The sequence below is a fragment of the Bison bison genome, unplaced genomic scaffold (genome assembly GCF_000754665.1).
Source record: "Bison bison bison isolate TAMUID 2011002044 unplaced genomic scaffold, Bison_UMD1.0 scf7180017864489, whole genome shotgun sequence".
Taxonomy (NCBI): domain Eukaryota; kingdom Metazoa; phylum Chordata; class Mammalia; order Artiodactyla; family Bovidae; genus Bison; species Bison bison.
Genome location: NW_011495048.1, coordinates 9,348,152 through 9,357,157, shown reverse-complemented (window position 1 = coordinate 9,357,157; position 9,006 = coordinate 9,348,152). Strand labels below are relative to the sequence as shown.

The following is a 9,006-nucleotide window of genomic DNA, read 5'->3' as shown; positions in this document are numbered from 1 at the left end:
ACCCGGAAATAAAATCTTTTTAAAAACTCTTCACAATCTGCTGGGGCGGGAGGAATGTGACTAGTTGGGAAGACTGGACGGCTTCGCAGGTTGCTAAGCGACGAGGCGGGAGAGCGCGCTCATGCTGGAGCCGCTGAAGAGTTCATAAGGGATGCGTGGTGCGGCATCTCTGAGACCGAAAGGACGTAGCGAACGCGTCGCGTCCTCCAGGGTCCTTCTTCTCTAACCAGAGGACCCTAGCTCTCGTAGTGTACCGTGGCGTGGTGAGGGGTTTGCGGGGACGCCTTGTCAGAGGCGGCTGGGGGCTGCGCATCTTCCACACTCAGGAGACAGGTGAGTCCCAGCCCGAGGCTAGACCCTAGGGTCTGGTTTGCGGTTGTACGCCGTCTCGCGTTGCCTTTATGGACCCAGGTACAGCTCTTCTGCTCGCCAGTACCTGTCTCCGCGCACTGTTAGGGAGAAGGTATTGTGGAGGGCCCTGAAGTTCGTGCCATGCCCCTGCTGTAAGATACAGCTTTTTTCAAGATACGTGAAAAATATTGAGCTTCTGCTTTTTGGGAAATGAGCCCGTCCCTTCCTGGTGTGCACAGTCTTTTTCTCTTAAGTCCTCCGGGAATGTTGTTACTTTTGTCCGTTCTATTTTGGAAACTCGATGCTCTTTAAACCATCTTGAGCTTTAAATTATGCGAAAGTGCATAATTGTTTGCAGGTTGTTGCAGTCAACAACCTCTGATTGTTAATTGGGGGTCTCAGCTGGTAAAACAACTTAACGAGGTTTTCGTTTGAAATTAATGCTGCCCAATAAAATTGTGCTCTCTGAAAGCTTGTTGCATGTGGTATTAAGATGTAATGCTCTAGAATAGCATGTGTGTGAAATAAATATCAATATTAGATAACATTGGTTTAACCTCTGATTGCATTGCTAATTAAATGCTAAGAGGTATCTTTCAATTTTACTCTGTTCATTGGTAATTGAATGCAAGTGGTATGTTTCAGTTTTTCTTTCCTCAGTTTTGCAGGGTTTGCTATTATGGAAAAGAAATAGAATCTTACTTTCTAATTTGAGCTATCAATAGTGTTTATCATAGCTTAATGACTCTCTTTCGTAAGTAACTATTCACCTGGTTTTCAGACAACTATTTCCTGGTTTTCTCTGTCATTGGTTGCTCCTTCTCAGTGTTCTTTGCGAATTCTTTTTCCGCCTCTATCTCTTAACCTTGGAATACCTGTATTCTGTCTGCACTTAATTCCTTAGTGATCTAATTCATGAATTGCTAGTTTGAAAATGCCGCCTCTGTGTCATACATTCTCAAGTTTGTGTCTAGTCCTGAATTCCAGACCCCAGTGTCTGCTGCCTTGTTATTTGTCTTTAGAGAACCTGAGTTTCTAATATGCATCGTTTTCACTATTCTACAATTGTATGTACTGAGCAATTGTATGTAGAAGTAAAACACTACATCCTTTGGTACAGATAATAATAATATGACCTATAATTTCTCCAATTCTAAGATGTTGATTATGGATGGGATTATGAGTTTTCAAATAGTAGAGTAGTGGAGAGTATGGATTGGTTAAATGAAGACTGTTGTAATAAACTGGCCAGGAGAGCATAGAGCAAGAATTTTAGGTGTGGCATTCTGTTAGGACCTGCTGCTGCTGCTAAGTCACTTCAGACGTGTCCGACTCTGTGCGACCCCATTGACGGCAGCCCACCAGGCTCCCCCGTCCCTGAGATTCTCCAGATATTAGTAATACACAGTTGCTGCCTTTTTAGAGCTCCCAGTTTAGCAGGGAACACAGATGTGTAAACCAGTAATGACACCATGGTGTGACCTGGTTAGTAGTAGTTAGGTAGCATGTTAGTCACTCTGGGTTGCCACAGTTTCACAAAAGAGGTGCTGTCTGAATGAGAACAAACAGATGTTCCAGGCAGCGAGGGTAGAGGAGGTAGAACCACATTTGCAGCGTTGCAGGTAGTGTTTTGACATTTAACATCTTGCAAACATGAAGACCTACAAGACCTTCTAGAACTAATACCCAAAAAGGATGTCCTCTTCATTATAAGGGACTGGAATGCAAAAGTAAGAAGTCAAGGAACACCTGGAGTAACAGGCAAATTTGACCTTGGAGTACAAAATGTGAAGCAGGGCAAACGCTAACAAGAGTTTTGTCAAGAAAACCCACTGGTCATAACAAACACCCTCTTCCAACAACAGAAGAGAAGACTCTACACATGGACATCACCAGATGATATATACTGAAGTCAGATTGATTATATTCTTTGCAGCCAAAGATGGAGACGCTCTATACAGTCAGCAAAAATAAGACCGGGAGCTGACTGTGGCTCAGATCATGACCTTACTTTATTGCCAAATTCAGACTTAAATTGAAGAACATAGGGAAAACCACTAGACCATTCAGGTATGACCTAAATCTAATCCCTTGTGATTATACAGTGGAAGTGAGAAATGGATTTAAGGGAATAGATCTGATAGAGTGCCTGAAGAAATGTGGATGAAGGCTCGTGACATTATACAGGAGGCAGTGATTAGGACCATCCCCAAGAAAAAGAGATGCAAAAAGGCAAAATGATTGTCTGAGGAGGCCTTACAAATAGCTGAGAAAAGAAGAGAAGCTAAAGGCAAAGGAGAAAAGGAAAGATATATCCATTTGAATGCAGAGTTCCAAAGTATAGCAAGGAGAGATAAGAAAGCCTTCCTCAGTGAACAATGCAAAGAAATAGAGGAAAATAATAGAATGGGAAAGACTAGAGATCTCTTCAGAAGATTAGAGATACCAAAGGAACAATTCATGCAAAGATGAACATAATAAAGGACAGAAACGGTATGGACCTAACAGAAGCAGAAGATATTAAGAAGAGGTGGCAAGAATACACAGAAGAACTATATAAAAAGACCTTTATGACCTAGATAACCATGATGGTGTGATCACTCAGCTAGAGCCAGACATCCTGGAACGCGAAGTCAAGTGGGCCTTAGGAAGCATCACTACAAACAAAGCTAGTGGAGGTGATGGAATTCCATTTGAGCTATTTCAAATCCTAAAAGATGATGCTGTGAAAGTACTGCACTCAATATGCCAGCACATTTGGAAAAATCAGCAGTGACCACAGGACTGGAAAAGGTCAGTCTTCATTCCAATTCCAAAGAAAGGCAATGTCAAGGAATGTTCAAACTACTGCACAGTTGCACTCATTTCACATGCTAGCAAAGTGATGCTCAAAATTCTCCAAGCCAGGCTTCATCAGTTCTTGAACCATTAACCTCCAGTTGTTCAAGCTGGATTTAGAAAGGGCAGAGGAACCAGAGATCAAATAGCAAAAATCTGTTGGATCATCGAAAAAGCAAGAAAGTTCCAGAACAACATCAATTTCTGCTTTATTGAGTATGTCAAAGCCTTTGACTGTGTGGATCATAACAAACTGGAAAATTCTGAAAGAGATGGAAATACCTGACCTGCCTCTTGAGAAACCTGTATGCAGGTCAGGAAGCGACAGTTAGAACTGGACATGGAACAACAGACTGGTTCCAAATAGGAAAAGGAGGACGTCAAGGCTGTATATTGTCACCCTGCTTATTTAACTTATATGCAGACTACATCATGTGAAGTGCCAGGCTGGATGAAGCACAAGCCAGAGTCAAGATTGCCAGGAGAAATATCAATAACCTCAGATATGCAGATGACACCACCCTTATGGCAGAAAGCAAAGAAGAACTAAAGAGCCTGTTGATGAAAGTGAAAGAGGAGAGTGAAAAAGTTGGCTTAAACCTCAACATTCAGAAAGCTAAGAACATGGCATCTGGTCCCATCACTCATGGCAAATAGATGGGGAAACAATGGAAACAGTGCAAGACTTTATTTTGGGAGGCTCCAAAATCACTGCAGAAGGTGATTCCAGTCATGAAACTAAAAGATGCTTGCTCCTCTGAAGAAAAGCTATGACCAACCTAGACATTATATTAAAAAACACATTACTTTGCCAACAAAGGTACGTCTAGTGAAAGCTATGGTTTTTCCAGTAGTCATGTATGGATGTGAGAATTGGACTATAAAGAAAGCTGAGCGCCGAAGAATTGATGCTTTTGAACTGTGGTGTTGGAGAAGACTCTTGAGAGTCCCTAGGATTGCAAGGAGATCCAACCAGTCAATCCTAAAGGAAATCAGTCCTGAATATTCATTGGAAGGACTGATGTTGAAGCTGCAACTCCAATACTTTGGCCACCTGATGCGAAGAGCTGAACCATTGGAAAAGACCCTGATGCTGGACAAGATTGAAGGCAGGAGGAGAAGGGGATGACAGAGGATGAGGTGGTTGGATGGCATCACTGACTTGATGGACATGAATTTGAGCAAGCTCCAGGAGATGGTGATGGACAGGGAAACTGGGCGTGCTACAGTCCATGGGGTCACAAAGAGTCGGACATGACTGAGCGACTGAACTGACTGAAACATACGTGTGTTAAGGCTCTATTTTTAACAAACTAAGCCTGGAATTTTGTTGTTATTTGGCTATTACATTCAAATTAATTAAAAATTAAATAAAATTAGTGCCCAAGCATTCCCTTTTCTCTGTATCCTCACCAACACTTGTTATTTGTTGTTTTGTTGATAATAACCATTGGGACAGATGTGAATTTGTATCCCATTGTGGTTTCGATTTGTGTTTCCTTGATAATTAAGCATCTTTTCATGTGTCTTTTGGCCATCTGTTCATCTTCTTTGGAAAAATTTCAATTCAAGTCCTCTGTCCATTTTTTAATTGAGTTGTTTGCATTTTTTAAGTTGTATGAGTTTTTATATATTTTGGATATTAACTCCTTATTGGAAATATATTTGCAAATATCTTCTCACTTTTGGTAGGCTGCCTTTTTGTATTTTTGATGGTTTACTTTGCTGTGCAAAAGCTTTTCAGTTGATGTAGTCTCATTTGTTTATTTTTCTTTTGTTTCCCTTGCATGAGGGGACTCAACCAAAAAATATTGCTAAGCTGTCTTGGTGGGATTGTAAATAGATGCAGCCCCTATGGAAAACAGCTTTGAGATTCTTTAAAAAATAAAAGTAGAGCTGCCGTATGATCCAGCAGTTTCACTTCTGGGTGTTCACCTAAAGAAAACAGAAAAACCAATTCAAAAAGACACATGCCCTCCAATGTTCATTGCAGCATAATTTACAGTAGCCAAGGTATGAAAGCAACCTAACTATCCAGTGCAGACTAATGGGAAAAGAAAATGTGATATATGAATAATACTTAGCCATAAAAAAGATAAATCTTGACAATTCTGTCAATATGAATTGATCTAGAGAGTATTATACTCAGTCCATAAGTCAGAGAAGGACAAATACCCCATGCTGTCACTTATATATGGAATCTAAACAGCAAAACAAAACAGCGAGAGAACAAACAGGTAGTTTCCAAAAGGGAGGGGATAAACAGGTGGATAAAATAGGTGTAGGGGATTAAAATGTGCAGATCTCCAGTTATATAATAGGTAAACCATGGGATGTAATACAGAACATTAAGAATATTGTCAGTAATACTGTAATACCTTTGTATGGAGACAGATGTTTACTAGGCTCATCATGATCATTCCACAAGGTATGCAAATATCAGGTCACTATGTAGTACACCTGAAACTAACATAATATCGTTTGTCAACTATATGTGAATGTAAAATTAATTTAAAAACTATTTCTCAGTCCACCAGGTATATTTCAAGTGCTCAGTAGCCACAGGTGACAGAATAGTATACGTTTTTGTTATCACCCAAAGTTCTATGGCATGGCTTCCAAAACTTAGTGGATTAGCAAGGCATCTTCTAGAGCAGGAGCAGCTGTAGCGTATCTTTGTGGAGGCATTTCTTCTGCCCATGTGTATACCCTATGGAGGACATCACTGTCAGTGATTCTGACTACACAGTAGGAGTCCTGTGTGAGGCAAGAGAGAAACCTAGTTCTTGTTTTAATCATTGCTGATTTTTCTGGAAAAATTCACAATTAACAGTTGTGTGCAAAGTTTACAAACAATGCATTGTCCTAGGTCATGAGTGAAACCTAGCACGTGCAAGGTGGCATCATCAGGAGGGGATAGGAAAGCATAGTCATTGCCTGAGTGACACAGATGATATCTGTCTTCTGCTCTCTACTGTTCTGGAACACCTATTATAGGGAAAGAGCAAATTAGCCAATGGTGGTATTCAGGCTCTCTCTCTCTCTCCACATTTTGTAAATAATGGTTATGTAACAGCTGAGATCACTTAGAGCACTGTGCACGCGCCTTACAAGGTACTCGCTTGGCCATGGGCTTCTTTTGTTCTGTAAGCATGCATAAGCTCCATCTGGAAAGCTCTTGTGGACTCCATTATGGTTATGTTAAGTCTGCTTCTGTGTCAGCCAGGAGAAAAGTTTAGGTTATGACTGCTGCTGCAACTGCTGTGTCAGCCAGGAGAGAATAAGCATGTCTGCAGAACTACAGCTCCTCGCTTCTTCTTCCAGCCTCTTAGCTCATGCCTTGCCTACTGTGGGTTCAGCAAACAGTGTGCACAGTGAGGTACAGCAAAACACCTATGTCCCGTCGCATTCTAAGTAGATAGAAGAGCACGTGCCACTTGGTTCACACCCTGCCGATAATGAAGGTTAAGGGAGAAAGGAACTCACTTGGGGTGTTTGTACGTTTTAATGTGTGCAACAGGTGCATGTTCATATGTGCTTTTTATGAATCATGATATTTATTTACATAGTATATGTGCTCTCTATTATGTTATCTCTATTATGAGTTCTTTTTACATGTATAGGTGGTTTTATACTTTATAATATTTTCAGTTTGGATTAAACAAAAATGCTTTTTGAAGTCAAATTTTGTGATTTTTGTCATTCCTCATGAAGGAGAGAGAGAGATGTCACTGGGGAATAGCATAAGTGTGCTTTAAATGTATTGGTGGAGTATTAATTTTACTGTTTGTCCAATTCAGTACTCAGCTTCAGTCAGTCAGCTACTCAGCTTAACAAAGAATATTACCAACTCCTTCCTGGAGATAATGTGTTGACACACATATACTCACTCTTGTGGGTGCAGATGTATTTTACAATCATAAAAGTCATAAGTTATTCAATAATAATAAAAATAATAAATCAATATTTTCTCTTATCCCCTACTAACTAGAGATTATGAAAACATGTCTTATATCACTGCTAATGACTTTACATGTAAAAAATCCTGCTATATAAGCACAAGCATAATTACATTTTCTCATAAATATGTCCAAAATAGATATTTAATAATTATGCTCATTGTTAAAAAAAAATTAAGATGTATGAAGAGACTCTAAATGGATCAATTTATGATTAATAAGGGGTGTTGAAGAGTGGGTGAGAGCTAGATTTTGGAGAGTAAGTATAAGTGTGTGGGGGGAAGCAATTGAATATGAAGAACTAACATTGAAGTGAAGGTTAAAGAGGAGGAAAAAAGATCTCAGCAAAGATATTCATTTGCATTATACACCTTTACTTTAGTTTACTTGCTGTTGCTCAAACAAGCAACGAACAAGTCCTACAGTATTCTGCCTCCACCTTTAGTGTGCTTTTTCTCACCTGGACTCTCAGACTCTATTTCTGCCTGTTAAAATCCATTCTGCCAGGCTCTCTCCAAATGCTTTGGTGTATATGAAGCTTTCCCACCACCCCCACCACTTAAAATCTATTACAAAAATTTGCAAACATAAGCAAAATGAAAAGACTGTAATTTTTCAGTCCATCATGCAGCTTTAATAATTATTAACATTTTGCCCGTCTTTGAAAATATGTCTCCCTGTTTCCTCTCTCCCCCAACATTTTCAAACATGCAGAAAAGCTGTACAGTGAATATCCTTGACAGTATTCTGAGTTCAGTCAGGAGAGAGACCTATACTGGTTATTTGAAAATTTAATATGATGAATTGTTAACCAGAACAAGGAGAGGTGGTTAACTATTAAAAGAGGTAAAAGAGCTCATACTTCAAAGGTCCCAGAAGTAGCAGTTGCAAAAGAACAGCTCTTACTACTTGGACAAGGAAGAAAGACTGGGAGAGAGTCCTTCTTCCCAGAGCTTGGATGGAATCCTCTTCAAAAAGGGCATACCTGCCATAGCAAGAATACACAGAAGAACTATACAAAAAAGATCTTCATGACCAACATAATCATGATGGTGTGATCAGTCACCTAGAGCCAGACAACTGGAATGTGAAGTCAAGTCGACCTTAGAAAGCATCACTATGAACAAAGCTAGTGGAGGTGATGGAATTACAGTGGAGCTATTTCAAATCCTGAAAGATGATGCTGTGAAAGTGCTGCACTCAATATGCCAGCAAATTTGGAAAACTCAGCAATGGCCACAGGACTGGAAAAGGTCAGTTTTCATTCCAATCCCAAAGAAAGGCAATGCCAAAGAATGTTCAAACTACCGCACAATTGCACTCATTTCACACACTAGTAAAGTAATGCTCAAAATTCTCCAAGCCAGGCTTCAGCAATACATGAACTGTGGACTTCCAGATGTTTAAGATGGTTTTAGAAAAGGCAGAGGAACCAGAGATTAAGTTGCCAACATCCGCTGGATCATCGAAAAAGCAAGAGAGTTCCAGAAAAACATGTATTTAGGCTTTACTGACTATGCCAAAGCCTTTGACTGTGTGGATCACAATAACTGTGGAACATTCTGAGAGAGATGGGAATACCAGACCACCTGACCTGCCTCTTGGGAAACCTATATGCAGGTCAGGAAGCAACAGTTAGAACTGGATATGGAACAACAGACTAGTTCCAAATAGGAAAAGGAGGACGTCAAGGCTGTATATTGTCACCCTGCTTATTTAACGTATATGCAGAGTACATCATGAGAAATGCTGGGCTGGAAGAAGCACAAGCTGGAATCAAGACTGCCGGGAGAAATATCAATAACCTCAGATATGCAGATGACACCACCCTTATGGCAGAAAGTGAAGAACTGAAGAG

General features: G+C 40.1%; 1 protein-coding gene across 5 annotated transcripts in view; it reads left to right on the top strand.

Moving 5' to 3' along the window:
* Position 1: 1 nt before the first annotated feature.
* Positions 2-9,006, top strand: part of WDPCP (WD repeat containing planar cell polarity effector) — a 300,990-nt gene continuing 291,985 nt past the window's right edge. For all 5 annotated transcript variants that reach the window (XM_010863306.1, XM_010863302.1, XM_010863304.1 and 2 more), the window contains exon 1: positions 2-333. The gene's annotated coding sequence lies outside the window, so the exon portion shown is untranslated. The remainder of the gene's footprint in view (positions 334-9,006) is intronic.